Source organism: Apodemus sylvaticus, chromosome 12 (assembly GCF_947179515.1).
Source record: "Apodemus sylvaticus chromosome 12, mApoSyl1.1, whole genome shotgun sequence".
Taxonomy (NCBI): Eukaryota; Metazoa; Chordata; class Mammalia; order Rodentia; family Muridae; genus Apodemus; species Apodemus sylvaticus.
In genome coordinates, this window is record NC_067483.1 from 10820262 (window position 1) to 10839271 (window position 19010).

Below are 19010 nucleotides of genomic sequence, written 5' to 3' on the forward strand. Positions count from 1 at the left end.
CAGGCCTGGTTAGCATCTGCAATGAACATCAAGAAATCATCACGCTGTTGGAACATGATTGTTTTTCTCCCTTTTTGAGAGATCCTTCCTTTAGATGTCAGTTTTCTTCCTTGTTTTCATAAGTTTGACAATTTAAACTTGTGAAGGAAAAGGCATTTGTAAGGGTTACAAAATGGCAGAGAATTGTGAAAATCTCATGAACATTCATGGCTTTGATCTGGGCTCTAGGTACATGGACTTAAAACCACTGGGCTGTGGAGGAAATATCTTGCTTTTTTCTGCTGTAGACAATGACACTAACAAAAGAGCAGCCATCAAGAAAATTGTCCTCACCAATTTCCAGAGTGTCAAACATGCTCTCCGTAAAATCAAAATTATTAGTAGACTTGACAATGGTAACAATTCAAAAGTGTTTGAAATTCTTGGTCCCAGTAGAAGCCAGTTAACAGACTATGCAGGCTGCCTGCTGGAGCTGAATACATCTACATTTTTCTAGAGTATATGGAGACAGACTTGGCGAACGTGCTGGAACAGGACCCTTTACTGGAAGAGGGTGCCAGGCTTCTCATGTACCAGCTGCTACATGGGCTCAAATATGTCCATTCTGTAAACGTGCTGCCCAGAGACCTCAAGCCAGCTAATATTTTCATTAACACTGAAGACTTGGTGCTGAAGATAGGTGACTTTGGCCTGGCCCAGATCAGTTCCTCATTGTTCCCATAAGGGCCATTTTTCTGAAAGATTGGTTACCAAATGGTACAGATCCCCGTGGCTTTTACTTTCTCCTAATAGTTATACTAAAGCCATTGGCATGAGGGCTGCAGGCTGCATCTTTGCTGAAATGCTGACTGGTAAAACCCTCTTTGCAGGTGCACATGAGCTGAAACAGATACAGCTGATCTTAAAGTTTATCCCTATTGTGCATGAAGAAAATTGAGAGGAGCTCTCATCATGATTCCAGTTTACCTTAGAAACATTACATTAGATGAGATAGAGAAAGGACCAAAGGAGCTGAAGGGGTTTGCAGCACCATAGGAGGAACAACAATATGAGTCACCAAGTACTCCCAGAGCTCCAGGAACAAAACCACCAACCAAAGAGCTACCCATGGTCCCAGACACATCAACAGCAGAGTATGATCTTGTTGGACACCAAATGGGGGAGAGGCCCTTGGTCCTAGAAAGACTTGATAGTGTAGTGTAGAGGAATACCAGGACAGGGAAGCGGACGGTGGGTTGACTGGGGAAGGGGAGATGGCTTAGGGATTTTAGAGAACCAGGAAAAAAGACAACATTTGAAGTGTAGATAAAGAATATACCTTAAAAAAGGAAAGGGAGAAAGAAAGAAAGAAAGAAAGAAAGAAAGAAAGAAAGAAAGAAAGAAAGAAAGAAAGAAAGAAAGAAAGAAAGAAGGGAGGGAGGGAGGGAGGGAGGGAGGGAGGGGAGGGAGGGAGGGAGGGAGGGGAGGAAGGAAAGAAAGGAAGGAAAGAAAGAAAGAAAGAAGGAAAGAAAGAAGGAAGGAAGGAAGGAAAGAAAGAAAGAAAGGAAGGAAGGAAGAAAGAAAGAAAGAAAGAAAGAAAGAAAGAAAGAAAGAAAGAGAAAGAAAGAAAGAAAGAAAGAAAGAAAGAAAGAAAGAAAGAAAGAAAGAAAGAAAGAAAGAAAGAAAAGAAATGGCATGACTGAGCAACACAAACTGCTAACTCAGCTGCTTCCGTAGATTAGTAGAGAAGCTCTGTATTTCCTGGAACAGATTCTGACCTTCAGCCCCATGGATCTGCTGACAGGGGAGGAAGCACTTTCCAATCTTACATGAGCATGTACTCCTTCCCAACAGACGAGCCAATTTCAAACATTTTTTTCACATAGAAGACTAGGTGGATGACATTTTGCTTATGGATGAAACACATAGCCACATTTATAACTGGGAAAGGTATGACGATTTTCAGTTCTCAGAGCATGACTGGCCTATTAACAACTTTGATATTGATGAGGTTCAGCTTGACCCAAGAGCTCTGTCTGATGTCACCAATGAAGAAGATGTTCAAGTTGATCCTTGAAAAGTACTTGGATGGAGACCGAGAGAAGTATCTGGAGGATCCCGCCTTTGACACCAGCTACTCTGCTGAGTCTTGCTGGCAGTACCCTGAGAACAAGTACTGTGTTATGGAGTGTAGCCATACCTGTAACTACAAAACAAGGTCGTCATCATACTTATATAGCATGGGGTGGAGGGAGAGCGAGGTTAACCATTACTATGAGCCCAAGATTATTATAGATCTTTCCAAACTGGAAAGAGCAAAGTAAAGAAAAATCTAATGAGATATTCAAGTCTAAGTGTGAGAGGGACAGATTGGTCAAGGCACAGATTGCACTTGATGGAGTGAACCAGAATGTCAGAGAGAGAGAGGGCCCAATTCTTGCTCTTTGACTCCTTCATCACAAGAACCATTCAGCTCAGTGCCCAGCATGCATCTGCTGATGTAGTTGACAAGTTAAACGACTTGAATATTTCAGTGTCCCAGCTTGAACTGAGAAGCCGATATCCAACTCAATCAGCCGCGAGAAACAAGAAAAGGGAAAAGGTTAACCTGGCACAGCTAGAAGCCTTGTACCAGTCTGCCAGGAACAGCAAGTTTGTGAGTGGCAGGGAGGAATGTTTCTTCATCAGTCAGTTTTGTTGTGAGGTCAGGGAGGTCCAGCATGTGGAGAAGGAGAACTCCTGCACCAGCTATTGGGAGTTTTGTTTTTTAGCAGAAATGCTAGAAACTGAGCCCGCTGAGGAAGGGAAGCGTGCGGAGAGAGGTGGCAAGGCAGAGCTTCTGAATAGTGCTGCGGAGTTCCTCCTCAGCAAGCAGCTAGAGTCCACGGGCACCCCACAGTTCCACAGTCCAGTGGGATCCCCACTCAAGTCCATCCAGGCTATGTTAACACCTTCCACTAGGAAATCTTACCCTCAAATCCCTCACAAGACATACAGCAGCATCCTGAAACATCTGAACTAAACACTCAGCCATCATTTCTCTTTGCTCTTCATGAAATGTGTTGTGCCTTTTTTTTTTAATCACTAATACTTTAAGTCATTTTATTTTTACTTGAATCAGAAGGTGTCATTAATTTGCAAGGATTTTTCTTGGTTCTCAGTTTGTAAAACACAGACTTTTTTTCTACCTGTGAGTTAGTTTTCATTTGAGTTAGTTCATTTCCCTTATGAATACTGATGCAAAATTACTCAATAAAATTCTTGCCCACCGAATCCAAGAACACATCAAAACAATCATCCACCAGGATAAAGTAGGCTTCATCCCAGGGATGCAGGGATGGTTCAATATGAGGAAACCCATCAATGCAATCCACTACATAAACAAATTCAAAGAAAAAAAACATGATCATTTCATTAGATGCTGAAAAGGCATTTGACAAAATTCAGCATCCTTTCATGCTAAAAGTCTTGGAAAGGACAGGAATTCAAGGCCCATACCTAAACATAGCTAAAGCAATATACAGCAAACGGGTAGCCAACATCAAACTAAATGGAGAGAAGCTTGAAGCATTCCCACTAAAATCAGGGACTAGACAAGGCTACCCCCTCTCTCCATATCTTTTTAATATAGTTCTTGAAGTCCTAGCTAGAGCAATTAGACAACATAAGGAGGTCAAAGGGATAGAACTTGGAAAGGAAGAAGTCAAACTGTCACTATTTGCAGATGATATGATAGTATACTTAAGTGACCCAAAAAACTCTACTAGAGAATTCCTACAGCTGATAAACAACTTCAGCAAAGTGGCTGGCTACAAACTCAACTCAAGCAAATTTGTAGCCTTTATATACTCAAAGGATAAGCAGACTGAGAAAGAAATTGGGGAAATGACACCCTTCACAATAGCCACAAACAGCATAAAGTATCTTGGGGTGACTCTAACTAAATAAGTGAAAGACCTATATGACAAGAACTTGAGATCTCTGAAGAAGGAACTTCATGGGGATTCAGTATCCCAGACCTCAAACTTTACTACAGAGCAATAGTGATAGAAGCTGCATGGTATTGGTACAATGTCAGGCAATCCAATCAATGGAATGGGAATGAAGACCCAGAAATGAACCCACACACCTTTGGTCACTTGATCTTTGACAAAGGAGCTGAAAGCATCCAGTGGAAAAAAGACAGTCTTTTCAACAAATGGTGCTGGTTCAATTGGAGGTCAGCATGCAGAAGAATGCAAATCGATCCATTGTTATCTCCTTGTACTAAGTTCAACTCCAAATGGATCAAGGACTTCCACATAAAACCTGACACACTGAAACTAATAGAAAAGAAACTGGGGAAGACCCTTGAGGACATGGGCACAGGGGAAAAGTTCCTGAACAGATCACCAATGGCTTATGCTCTAAGATCAAGAATTGACAAATGGGACCTCATAAAATTACAAAGTTTCTGTAAGGAAAAGGACACTGTTAAAAGGACAAAAAGGTAACCATCAAATTGGGAAAGGATATTTACCAACCCTACATCTGATAGAGGGCTAATATCCAATATATACAAAGAACTCAAGAAGTTAGACCCAAGGGAACCAAATAACCCTATTAAAAAAGGGGTACAGATCTAAACAAAGAATTTTCACCTGAAGAAATTCTGATGGCCAAGAGGCACCTTAAGAAGTGCTCAACATCATTAGTCATTAGAGAAATGCAAATCAAAACAACCCTGAGATTTCACCTTACACCAGTCAGAATGTGTAAGGCAAAAACCTCAGGACACAGCAGGTGTTGGCAAGGATGTGGAGAAAGAGGAACACTCCTCCACTGCTGGTGGGGCTGTAAGATCGTACAACCACTTTGGAAATCAGTCTGGTGGTTCCTCAGGAAACTGGACATGACACTTCTGGAGGACTCTGCTATACCTCTCTTGGGCATATACCCAAAGATTCCCCGGCATGCAATAAAGACACATGCTCCATTATGTTCATAGCAGCATTATTTATAATAGCCAGAAGCTGGAAAGAACCCAGATGCCCTTCAAAGGAGGAATGGATACAGAAAATGTGGTATATTTACACAATAGAATACTACTCAGCAATTAGAAACAATGAATTCACAAAATTTTTAGGCAAATGGTTTTATCTGGAAAATATCATCCTAAGTGAGGTAACCCAATCACAAAAGAATACACATGAAATGCATTCTCTGATAAGTGGATATTAATTAGCCTAGAAGCCCTGAATACCCAAGGCACAAATCACATAACAAATGACACCCGTGAAAAAGTATGGAGAGGGTCCTGATCCTGGAAAGGATTGATCTAGCATTGGAGGGGAATATAAGTACAGAGAAAAAGGAGGGAGGTGACTGGAGAGTGGATGGAGAGAAGAAGGTTTATGGGACATATGGGGATGGGGGATCTGGGAAAGGGGAAATCATTTGGAATATAAACAAAGAATATAGAAAATATAAATATTAAAAAAAAGTGGGGTACCGAACTAAACAAAGATTTTTTGCATGAAGAACTTCGGAGGTCTGAGAAACACCTTAAGAAATGTTCAACATCATTAATCATTACAGAAATGCCAATCAAAACAACCCTGAGATTTCACCTCATACCAGTCAGAATGGCTAAGGTCAAAAACTCAGGAGACAACAGGTACTGCCGAAGATGTGGAGAAAGAGGAACACTCCTCCACTGCTGGTGGGATTGTAAGATGGTGCAGCCACTTTGGAAATCAGTCTGGCAGCTCCTCAGAAAACTGGGCATGGCACTTCCAGAGGACACTGCTATACCACTCCTGGGCATATACCCCGAGGATTCCCCAGCATGTAATAAGGACACATGCTCCACTATGTTCACAGCAGCCCTATTTGTAGTAGCCAGAAGCTGGAAACAACCCAGGTGTCCCTCCACAGAGGAATGGATACAAAAAAAATGTGGTATATTTATGCAATAAAGTACTATTCAGCCATTAGAAACAATGAATTCATGAAATTCATAGACAAATGGATGGAGCTGCAAAGCATCATACTAAGTGAGGTAACCCAGTCTCAAAAGATCAGTCATGGTATGCACTCATTGATAAGTGGATAATAACCTAGAAACTTGAAATACCCAAGAAATAATCCACATATTAAATGATGTCCAAAAAGAACAGAGGAGTGGCCCCTGGTTATGGAAAGACTCAATGCAACAACAGTATAGGGGAATACCAGAACAGGGAAGTGGGAAGAGGTATATAGAGGGACAGAGGGAGGGAAGAGGGCTTATGGGACTTGCAGGGAGTGGGGACCCAGAAAATGGGAAATCATTTGAAATGTAAATAAAGAATACATCGAATAAAAAAATAAAAAAAATAAAAAAAAATTTAATGTTAGACTTGTGTGCATGGAAATAATTAAGTTACATCATTATCGTAGGTTAAACACTGTACATGACACGGCTTCTCAGTAAAACAAAACAAAACAAAAAAAACAGTTTTATACTGTATGTTTTTATTGAGTGATCTATTCCCCATCCCTATGCAAGCACGAATAAAATTAGGTTAAATGTAGCATATCACTGCTTAAGAAAGAAAGAAAGAAAGAAAGAAAGAAAGAAAGAAAGAAAGAAAGAAAGAAAGAAAGGAAGGAAGGAAGGAAGGAAGGAAGGAAGGAAGGAAGGAAGGAAGGAAGGAAGGAAGGAAGAAAGAAAGAAAGAAAGAAAGAAAGAAAGAAAGAAAGAAAGAAAGAAAGAAAGAAAGAAAGAAAGCCACAGTGAATATCTTCTGAATGATACTCTGCATTTGTTTTCTAAGATTTGGCTGCTACTTTCTCATGGAGCACCTTATGAAATTAATGCACCTGAGAAATATGAACACACTGTTACAATGTGGGAATTCACTTACAGAATTTTAAATCTTTTATTGGCACTTGGGAAACAAAGTCTTATTATGTAGCTAGTGTGTCCCTGGACACTCAATCCTTGTTCTTCATCCTCCAGTTTGGAATGACTCATTATAATTGTGTGCCATTTGACTGTCTTGATTCCTGCTTTCAACAGGATTTTAAGAGACAGGAGTTCTAAGACACACTCTCAATGCTGATTCATTTCTGAGAACCACCACTGGAATGTCATTGAGGCATACAGTATTTTCCACTCACACAAATGAACTCACGACTCTTTTTTTTTTATTCGTTATAATTTATTTACATTTCAAATGATTTCCCCTTTTCTAGCCCCCCCACTCCCCGAAAGTCCCGTAAGCCCCCTTCTCTTCCCCTGTCCTCCCATCCACACCTTCCCACTTCCCCGTTCTGGTTTTGCTGAATACTGTTTCACTGAGTCTTTCCAGAACCAGGGGCCACTCCTCCTTTCTTCTTGTACCTCATTTGATGTGTGGATTATGTTTTGTGTATTCCAGTTTTCTAGGTTAATATCCACTTATTAGTGAGTGCATACCATGATTCACCTTTTGAGTCTGGGTTACCTCACTTAGTATGATATTCTCTAGCTCCATCCATTTGCCTAAGAATTTCATGAATTCATTGTTTCTAATGGCTGAATAGTACTCCATTGTGTAGATATACCACATTTTTTGCATCCACTCTTCTGTTGAGGGATACCTGGGTTCTTTCCAGCATCTGGCAATTATAAATAGGGCTGCTATGAACATAGTAGAACATGTATCCTTATTACATGGTGGGGAGTCTTCGGGGTATATGCCCAGGAGTGGTATAGCAGGATCTTCTGGAAGTGAGGTGCCCAGTTTTCGGAGGAACCGCCAGACTGATTTCCAGAGTGGTTGTACCAATTTGCAACCCCACCAGCAGTGGAGGAGTGTTCCTCTTTCTCCACACCCTCTCCAACACCTGCTGTCTCCTGAATTTTTAATCTTAGCCATTCTGACTGGTGTAAGATGAAATCTTAGGTTTGTTTTGATTTGCATTTCCCTAATGACTAATGAAGTTGAGCATTTTTTAAGATGCTTCTCCGCCATCCGAAGTTCTTCAGGTGAGAATTCTTTAACTCTGTACCCCATTTTTAATAGGGTTGTTTGGTTTTCTGGAGTCTAACTTCTTGAGTTCTTTATATATATTGGATATTATCCCTCTATCTGATGTAGGATTGGTGAAGATCTTTTCCCAATTTGTTGGTTGCCGATTTGTCCTCTTGATGGTGTCCTTTGCCTTACAGAAACTTTGTAATTTTATGAGGTCCCATTTGTCAATTCTTGCTCTTAGAGCATACGGTATTGGTGTTCTGTTCAGAAACTTTCTCCCTGTACCGATGTCCTCAAGGGTCTTCCCCAGTTTCCTTTCTATTAGCTTCAGAGTGTCTGGCTTTATGTGGAGGTCCTTGATCCATTTGGATTTGAGCTTAGTACAAGGAGACAAGGATGGATCAATTTGCATTCTTCTGCATGCTGACCTCCAGTTGAACCAGCACCATTTGTTGAAAAGGCTATCTTTTTTCCATTGGATGTTTTCAGCCTCTTTGTCGAGAATCAAGTGGCCATAGGTGTGTGGGTTCATTTCTGGATCTTCAATCCTGTTCCATTGATCCTCCTGTCTGTCACTGTACCAATACCATGCAGTTTTTAACACTATTGCTCTGTAGTATTGCTTGAGGTCAGGGATACTGATTCCCCCAGATTTTCTTTTGTTGCTGAGAATAGTTTTAGCTATCCTGGCTGTCCCCTTTCTCCTTATCTTTTCAATATTGTACTTGAGGTAGTAGCTCGGGCAATTCAACAACATAAGGAGGTCAAAGGGATACAAATTGGAAAGGAGGAAGTCAAACTATCATTATTTGCAGACGACATGATCGTCTACCTAAGTGACCCAAAGAACTCCACTAGAGAGCTCCTACAGCTGATAAACAACTTCAGCAAAGTGGCAGGTTATAAAATCAACTCAAGCAAATCAGTGGCCTTCCTATACTCAAAGGATAAGCAGGCTGAGAAAGAAATTAGGGAAATGACCCCCTTCACAATAGCCTCAAACATATAAAGTATCTTGGGGTGACTCTTACCAAACATGTGAAAGATCTGTATGACAAGAACTTCAAGACTCTGAAGAAGGAAATGGAAGAAGACCTCAAAAAATGGGAAAACCTCCCATGCTCATGGATCGGTAGAATCAATATAGTTAAAATGGCCATTCTGCCTAAAGCATTATACAGATTCAATGCAATACCCATCAAAATCCCAACTCAATTCTTCACAGAGTTAGAAAGAGCAATTATCAAATTCATCTGGAACTCACGACTCTTAATTCCCAGGCTAGAGTGCTGCACAGGACCAAGAAAGTGTCGTCATGGAGGAGTTTGCAGCTCTCTGTAAGAAGCCTGTTAGGAGGATGAGAAGGTATTTTTAGGTGGTACTTCCAGTTTCTTCTTGCATGATGTCCTTTATGATGTTGGTTGGCATAGTGATACTTCCAGCTAGATGTGAATTTAGAGTGGCTTCCTGGTCTTTCCCAATGAGATGGTTTTATGAGGGCCAAATGATGACCAGCAAGTTTTTCTGAAAATGTTTTATGGTTATTTCCTCCCAGAATTTTTCAGGCTTGCTCATGCCCATGTACAAGTGTTTACATCAGCAGATGAGCCCCAACTGGGCAGTGAGATAAGCACTTTCCTACCAAGCTCAACTAAATCCCATAACTGAAAAGTTAGGAACAGATAACAGACTCAATGGGAAAGTAGTATTAAAGCCAAAAGCAAATGGCTTTTATCTTTCATTATCCTGAGACTTGGATCTCAGCAACGGCTATGTAATTTTGGTGTCAGCATTTGATAGAAGCGTGTATGTGTATAGAGTTGTGTGTCAACTTGGCACAGCTGGGGTTATCACAAAGGAGCTTCAGTTGGGGAAGTGCCTCTATGAGATTCAGTTGTGAGGCATTTTCTCAATTAGTGATCAAGGGGGAAGGGCCTAGCCCTTTGTGGGTGGTACCATAAGACTTGTGGACTTGACTTCTATAAAAATGCAAGCTGAGAAAGCCAGGGGAAGCAAGCCAGTAAGTAACATTCCCCCATGGCCTCTGCATCAACCTCCTTGGCCCTGCTTTTTTACCTCCTTGAGTTTCAGTCCTGTCTTCCTTTGGTGATGAACAGCAATGTGGAAATATAAGCAGAATAAACCCTTTCATCCCCATCATGCTTCTTGGTCATGATGTTTGTGCAGAAATAGAAACCCTGACTAAGACACTTGCTCTCATTTTTATCTAGCTGTTACTCATGTTTATTGGGCAGGTGTATCAGGAAAACTGCAAATTGTTAAAGCACTGAATCCTCTCATAGGAGTAAAGACACTATAGGCAGTTCTCAAAATGATTCTTGAGATAAGGGGGAGCTGAATAAAATAATTATTTTAAAAAATATTCTATTTCAAAAAGAATAAAACATCAGCAAAAACAAGACTTACGTGGATCCCTAGAATGGAAAATTGATCAATCTTTAGTATGGTTTTTAACATTAATGACACTCTCTGTGGCTGTTCTTCATATACACTAAGGGTATCAGGAGCCTGTAGCTGCAGTGCTAAGGATAAACACCAGATAAATCTGTGTTGAGGGCAAGAAATACCCAAGTTCTTTCCAAACTTCACATCTTTTCCAAACTTAAACACACAAATCTGAGTGAAATTCTGATACATAGTCTTATTTCTCAGTTAAGAAATTGTGACAGCAACTAACAGGTATTTTGAAATCCCAAGTCTCTAGGTGTGGTAGGTGGTATCCTGTTTCTCCTATTTTCCATTTGTTTTGGAGGTGTGTGTGTGTGTGTGTGTGTGTGTGTGTGTTCATGTGTTCATGGATGCAGGCTTGTATGCCTGCATGCTTGTGTGTGTGTGTATGCATATGTGTGTCTGTGTGTGTGTGTGTGTGTGTGTGTCTGTGTGTGTGTGTGTAGAGCCTATGGAAGTAAGAAGTCAGTGCTGAATCTTCAGTTTCTTTCCCCATTATTTCTTAAGACAGCCTCCCTCAATGAACTGGAGTTCTCTGAGCCTACTTGGCTGGATAGCTAGTAAGTGGCAGAAGTATGCTCCAACTCCTATGTATAGACATTCTAGGTATTTTCTTGATTTTTCTATTGCTATTATAAAATACTGACAAAAAGCAACTTGTGGAGGAAAGGATTTATTTCAATTTAGAGTTTACAATCTATTGTGAAGGGAAGAAGGAACGGGAACTCAAGGCAGGAGCTGAAGCAGGGGCCATGGATGAAGGCTGCCAGCTGAATAGCTCCTAATAGCTTGCTTGGCCATGATTTTTGACAACTCTTTTCGTTTTTGTAAATATCAGGAAAGAACTCAAAGGAAGATCTTCTATATCAGGATTTTGATGGTGAGAAAGGATCAAGTGGTCACATGAATATGTGTACTTCATAAATATTCACAAAAATGCATTTAAAATCCATAACACAGTACCCTGTAGATAGTATCGTACATTGAGGGAGCCCAAACAATTTCTCTTTCAAGTTTTAGTTTTGCTTAAATTTAGTAGACTTTTGCTTAAACTATTTATATAACTTGATGGAATTCTTTCCTTACAGAATACTAGAATCAAAAATTAATATGGAGTATAACACTAGAAATGCACATGCATACACACATGAACATACATACACACACACACACACACACACACACACACACACATATATATATATATATATATATATATAAAACATGCACACACAGGCATGCACACATATGTATGCACACATATGTAAACCTATTTACATATACATACTCATGCACCCTCACATATACAGACTTGCAGACACATACATATAAACACACATATATACAACTGTGAATTTGTGTATAAATTAATACATATGTGTTGATGATTGTTAGTATAAATATAATTTATTTAATTGTTAATATTATATAAATGTTAATAATCAATGCTAATATAAATCCAAATTATGTGGTAGGCACATTGACCATATGACCATAGAATGCTTTCATGCTGCTTAGTACAGTATGTTCACATAGTATGAAATTCTAGTATAATGTATAATCTTTATAAATGTTTAGTATTTTAATTGCTAGTTCCACATATTTATTTAAACAAACTATTCTTCACACATATTTCAAATACTGACTTCTTTGTTAAACAGTTCTCAATTTTGTAAGCAAGTGAGGGAAATATCTATCTTTAGTTATTAGAGGATACTTCAGTGAAAAGACACACAATTCTCTGTCACATTCTTTCTCATTCATGAGTTTTTATAAATGAGGAAACTAAGATCTAGATGTTGTGAATAGTATTCTTGGTGTAGATGGGATGTGAACATGTCTCCATCCCTCCTGCTCAACATCAACTTTTCCAAGGAGGCCTCTCCCTCCTCTGTCCTGTTTCAGTACACACTATTTAATTCTACCATTATTCTGAAAACTCTCTGTTATGTATTTTAGTTATACCTATGCTTGTATGGCCTTCATTAGGAAAAAATTAGTTGCTTTATAAAAGGATTTCACATCAAAAAATACACACATATGGGCATGCATGCAAACACACACACACACACACACACACACACACACACAGAGAGAGAGAGAGAGAGAGAGAGAGAGAGAGAGAGAGAGAGAGAGAGAGAGAGAGAGAGAGAAACTATTCCCAGATAGAGGCACCACACTTATACACAGCACCATTTATTAAACTTTCTCTTAAGGGTTTGACCTCAGTTCACCTTAACACTGTTCAAACTTTCTGTGTGATATCAGAGGATACATTTTCTTCAGTTACACTATCGTCTATTTGTGCTGAGAACCTCATTCTCAAAAGAGTCTTTCTAACATTTAACATGAGTTAAAATACAAGGCACTTTATTAAATACCTCTCAAAGTTCAAAATATATAGTAAATAAAAAAATACTACATGATACCACAATACATTGATGTAAAACTAAACAAAGACGAACATACTAAACACATTCATCTCAGAAGAAGCAAGGCATTAAGGGTAAGAAAAAGGTCAACCAGATGTTTGTAGTCTCATCTCTGTGGCAATAGACTTGGTCGAGGTAATATGCCTTTCTGTGTCTTGGTTTTCTTTTCTATTAAATCAGAGAAATAAACCTAGAGATGCCAGACGAATATGTTAAGAATGGTAGGAAAAACTCATGTGATGTTGGTCCCCTACATCTATCAAATATTCTTCATGGTCAGTATTTGTCTTTTCAGTTCTATTGAGTCATGGTAGGTTCTAAAGATGATCATTCATTCCAAAAGAATCTGATTCACCTGTGATTGTCAGTTAAGAGCTACATAATTTATGTCTCTCTCTTTTATATGATCTTCATTCTTAGTTTATTAAATAATTAGAAAAAACACAGAATGGCACTCATAATCAGGTTTCATAAATGTATAAATTATGGCTCTAATACAATATACTGTATATAAAGCAATACAACTCTAATGTATTCTGAGCATCTGAAAACCTGGAACTGCTAAGAGTATGAAGCTGAAAATAGTTTTTGTTCCTACATAGAAAGAAATCATGTATGTGTTTTGTGAAGGATGCAACTCAAAGTTTTGGTAAGCCTAACTGCACTCAAAGCTTCATATACAATAAAGTAAATCCTGAATCAAAAGGCTATCTATCTTCAGGGTTGGGTTCAGAGACCTCAGCTAGGGTGGGGTACATTGCACTGGCCTACAGAATAAACAAGGAGAAATACACACTCCAAACTAAGGTGCCTGAGTCTGATGCAAGGTATTCCAAGACTATTGTCAGACAATTGTATTGTCATGCAGTATGTGAGGCAGATAATGACAGACATTATTGCCAAAGTGCTTCCTTGTGACTCCTCTAAATCCAACAGCAGCCGATGAACTACAAACTAATTCAGATGTAACAATAAGGCTAGGGCAATGGTAGAGTGGGAAGATACTATGAGTTCAAATTCCTAGAACCCATGTAAAACTGAGATATGCTAGAATACATCAATGATCCCAGTGTTCTCACAGTGAGGTGGTAGATAGAGACAGACTTTCTGGGACCTCATGAGTCAGCTAGCCTGATGAACTGAATCCACATGTGCACCATACCATCTAGGCACCTTGACTCCAGGAGTACATAAAAGATTATAATATCCTCTCTAAAAAAGTGTGATATCCATATCTACATATACACTATAATGTTCCTCATGATCCCATGGCATCATGCTAGTGTCCATGTTCTATATTGATATTTCCCCTGATTCCAGAGGATTATGAAACTTCCTTTACATCTGATCCAGCAGTTAAAGAGAATGAAAACTTGTCTGATTGTCTTTTGCAAATCAGATCGAAATATGATGTCTGGAGATGCTGTTGACAGTATTACACAATGCTTCAAACATTCATTATTCTACAATAGACAATAGTAAGTTGGTACAATTAGAATCTACTACAATCTATAGTTATTAATGGGGATCTTTTCATTCTTACAACCATTAGAGAGAAGAAAAGTAACAAAAGGTAAAGCAATGAGTGGAGAAGGTTTATACAGCCAATATAAAAGCTGCACAATTTTCAAAGTGACTTGGAATGCATTCCAGTGGAATGAATTGTTTACATAATAAAAGGATACATTCAGAGTTTTGACAGGCATTATTGCCAAATTGCTTCTGTGTGACTCTCCAATTTACCTTGAGACCCACACCATCAAAGCAAACTGCTGAAACCTTTCACTACAGTTTCCCTTCTCCCTTTCACTTCCTGCCTCCCATCCCCCTTTTGGCAAAGAATGACAATAATAGACATCACAAATCTGATTTAGTCAAATGACACATTTCAGAAACATAGCCAAACAAATTATTCAGAGGAAGAGCTAGTGACTAGAGGTGACAGGGTTGTGTGAATAAATTTCAGTACAGACTTTACTTCTCTGTGATATAATCACTGTCTTAATTTCCAAAGAGGCTGTCAGAATATATTAAAACTCCGACTCTATTAAAGCAGCTTCTGATTTTGTGAGCTTGCTGTCTGAGTTACTTAGAGGTTTCATTTATCCAACCTATTTGTATTCCTAAAGACAAGTGACTTAAAGGATTAACAGTTTTTAAAAGTGTTTTCCTTTTAAAGGCAATCAAAACCATTTCTTCCCATCACCAGGGCTAATTGTTGGGCATAAACCATTTCATCCTGATTGGATTATGTGACCTTTCCTTGTCAGCATTTACAGTTCTTTCCTGTGAACATTTCCTTGCATAAGCAATCTTGGTGTATAGCAAATGCTAATTGGACCTTTAAACAGGTCCCATGAAAAATATCTTTATGCCTCAATTTAAATATTTCTGGGTACAGAGAGGAGATGGGAGAAGACAATTTGTCATGTACTTCATCTGTATTCATGGTCCTCTTATTTCTTCCTCAGTCTCAGCAATATTAGATTATTCTTGTCTCATGCACATGTCCCCAGTACCTGGTTTCACCTTTTCTGTTTATGCTAAGCATAGCTAACAATACTGTTCCTGGCACTGCCTGCATATTCTCTAATGTAAGGTCCTTCAAATATTTTTATTGTCTGGTTACCCAAGGTAATGTCTAGTATAGGAAGTATGCCCTGGTCTCATTTCTGTCACCATAACAAAATACCTGTACAAAACAAAACCTAATGGAAAAGTGATTCTGTACTGGATAGTTTTGTGTGTCAACTTGACACAGGCTGGAGTTATCACAGAGAAAGGAGCTTTAGTTGGGGAGATGCCTTCATGAGATCCAGCTGTGGGGCATTTTCTCAATTAGTGATCTAGTGGGGAGGGCCTCTTGTGGGTGGTACCACCTTTGGGCTGGTGCTCTTGGGTTCTAAAGAGAGCAGGCTGAGCAAGCCAGGGGAAGTAAGCCAGTAAGAAACATCCTTCCATTGCCTCTGCATCAGCTCCTGCTTCCTGACCTGCTTGAGTTCCAGTCCTGACTTCCTTTAGTGATGAAATGCAATGTGGATGTGTAAGCTCAATAAACCCTTTCCTCCCCAACTTGCTTCTTGGTCATGATGTTTGTGCAGGAATAGAAACCCTGACAAAGACAAATTGGTACCAGCATAGTGGGGTATTCTTGTTACAACCTGACCATGTTTTAGGGAGGAATGTGGAAGGACTTTGGAACTTGGAGCTAGAAAAGCCATTAGAATATTAACAGCTTGGTGGAAAGTTCTGTAGGAGCTTGGAAGACAATGTTAAGAATAGTGCAAAAGATCGAGGCCTGGCTTGTGAAATTTCCAAAAGAAGATTAAAGACTCTTACAGTGGCCATGTTTTGATTGTGAAGATTCTGTGGTTTTGGTTAGCTGGGGCTGAAGAATCAGCTGTGAGTAAGAAGATACCAGAACCACTAAAGCAAACCTTTGTGTTACTTGGACTATTGATGCTGGTTAGCTGGAGCTAAGAAACTAGTGGTGATTAAGAAGAGACCAGCATCACTGAGATGAAATCTTCTTGTAAGTGTTTTCTGAGAGCACAGAGAGTGTGTTCCAGAGATAGTCACAGTTGTATTTTGTGCTGTGGCTGGACTTGGTACTGTGTAAGAGTCACACAGATGGTTCTTGTTTTAAAGGCATTGAGGGGTCATGAAGAGCAACTGAGGCTCTTAGCACAGTGAGAGGGCACAGAAGGCCATTGGTGAAGGTGCAGCCTCGGTTTCAATTGATGGCCCAGGATTTGAAGCATAGGAGCAGAGGCTTGTCTCCATGACGAGAGCCTATGAGAGGCTATTGGTGAAGCCTAATTACAGTAGAAGTCAGCAGTATTTTGGATATGCAAGTGCCATGAGATGACCACCAAGAACAAAAGAAGCAGTGGGGTACAGGCAGCTGCAGCCTAGAAGACAAGCTGTGTGCTACAAAGGGCAGATATGGAGAAGTGACCCATGCCCTTGGAGGAGCCCGGAGGATCATGAGTTGGATCCCAGACATTGAACCATTGGAGTTTGGATTTTGCTTTTGGTTGTGACTGTGCCCTGATATGTTACCCTCTTGAAGGAAGAAAGTATTTTAGTGGAGGCTGCAGTTAAGAGACCTTGAATTTTTAAAAGACTTTGAATTTTAAAGATATTGGACATTTTAAGGTGATTGAACTTTTAATATGTAAAGACTGGGGGAATTTTAAAGTAATTTAGATCTTGGGGATGAATAAGAAAGTTAGAGTTGAGGCTTAATAATGATGTGTTTGTGTGTCAAGTTGACAAGGGTTCAATTGTACTGGCTGGTTTTGTGTGTCAACTTGACACAGGCTGGAGTTATCACAGAGAAAGGAGCTTCAGTTGGGGAAGTGCCTCCATGAAATCAAGCTGTGGGGCATTTTCTCAATTAGTGATCTAGTGGGGAGAGCCCCTAGTGGGTGGTACCACCTTTGGGCTGGTGTTCTTGGGTTCTATAAGAGAGCAGGCCGAGCAAGCCAGGGGAAGCAAGCCAGTAAGAAACATCCCTCCATGGCCCTGCATCAGCTTCTGCTTCCTGACCTGCTTGAGTTCCAGTCCTGACTTCCTTTAGTGATGAACTGCCATGTGGAAGCGTAAGCTCCATAAACCCTTTCCTCCCCAACTTGCTTCTTGGTCATGATGTTTGTGCAGGAATAGAAACCCTGACTAACAGCATGCAGAAGAATGGGAATTGATCCATCCTTGTCTCCTTGTACTAAGCTCAACTCAAAATGGATCAAGAACCTCCACAAAAAGCCAGACACTCTGAAGCTAATAGAAAAGAAACTGGGGAAGAACTTTGAGGACATCAGTACAGGGGGAAAGTTTCTGAACAGATCACCAATAGCAAATGCTCTAAGATCAAGAATTGACAAATGGGACCTCATAAATTACAAAGTTTCTGTAAGGCAAAGGACACCATCAAAAAGACAAATTTGCAGCCAACAAATTGGGAAAAGATCTTCACCAACCCTACATCAGATAGAGGGCTAATATCCAATATATATAAAGAACTCAAGAAGTTAGACTCCAAAAAACCAAATAACCCTATTAAAAAATGGAGTACCGAGTTAAACAATGAATTTTCACCTGAAGAACTTCGGTTGGCTGAGAAACATCTTAAAAAATGCTCAACTTCATTAGTCATTAGGGAAATGCAAATCAAAACAATCCTGAGATTTCACCTTACACCAGTTAGAATGGCTAAGATTAAACATTCAGGAGACAGCAGATGTTGGGAGGATGTGGAGAAAGATGACCAATCCTCCACTGCTGGTGGGGTGGCAAATTTGTACAACAACTCTGGAAATCAGTCTGGCGGTTCCTCAGAAAACTGGGCACCTCACTTCCAGAAGATCCTGCTATACCGCTTCTGGGCATATACCCAGAAGATTCCCCAGCAAGTAATAAGGATACATGTTCCACTATGTTCATAGCAGCCCTATTTATAATTGCCAGAAGCTGGAAAGAACCCAGGTATCCCTCAACAGAAGAGTGGATGCAAAAAAAAAAAAAATGTTGTGTATATATACACAATGGAGTACTATTCAGCCATTAGAAACAATGAATTCATGAAATTCTTAGGCAAATGGATGGAGCTGGTGAACATCATACTAAGTGAGGTAACCCAGACTCAAAAGATGAGTCATTGTATGCACTCACTAATAAGTGGATATTAACCTAGAAAACTGGAATACCCAAAACATAATCCACACATCAAATGAGGTACAAGAAGAACGGAGGAGTGGCCCCTTGTTCTGGAATGATTCAGTGAAGCAGTATAGGGTAAAACCAGAACAGGGAAGTGGGAAGGGTTGGGTGGGAAAACAGAGGGAGTGAAGGGGGCTGATGGGACTTTCAGGAAGTGGGGGGTCTCGAAAAGGGGAAATCATTTGAAATGTAAATAAAAAATATATCGAATAAAAAAAAAAAGAAAAGAAAAGAAACTGGGGGAGACCCTTGAGGACATGGGCCCAGGGGAAAAGTTCCTGAACAGATCACCAAAAAAAAAAAAAAAAAAAAAAAAAAACCCTTACTAAGACAGATTCGTTTTAGCTCACAATTCTGGATTATACTCAAGGCACAAGAAACCTGAAGCTTCTAGTCACATATACACAGAGAAAAAGCATAGTGAGAT

The 19010-nt window shown here is 39.7% G+C and overlaps 1 protein-coding gene and 1 pseudogene across 3 annotated transcripts in view; one reads left to right on the plus strand and one right to left on the minus strand.

Moving 5' to 3' along the window:
- LOC127697757 (contactin-associated protein like 5-3) overlaps positions 1 to 19010 on the minus strand; it is an 826357-nt gene that overhangs the window by 554736 nt on the left and 252611 nt on the right. The gene's annotated exons all lie outside the window — the stretch shown is intronic.
- Positions 173 to 3001, plus strand: LOC127697758 (mitogen-activated protein kinase 6-like; annotated as a pseudogene).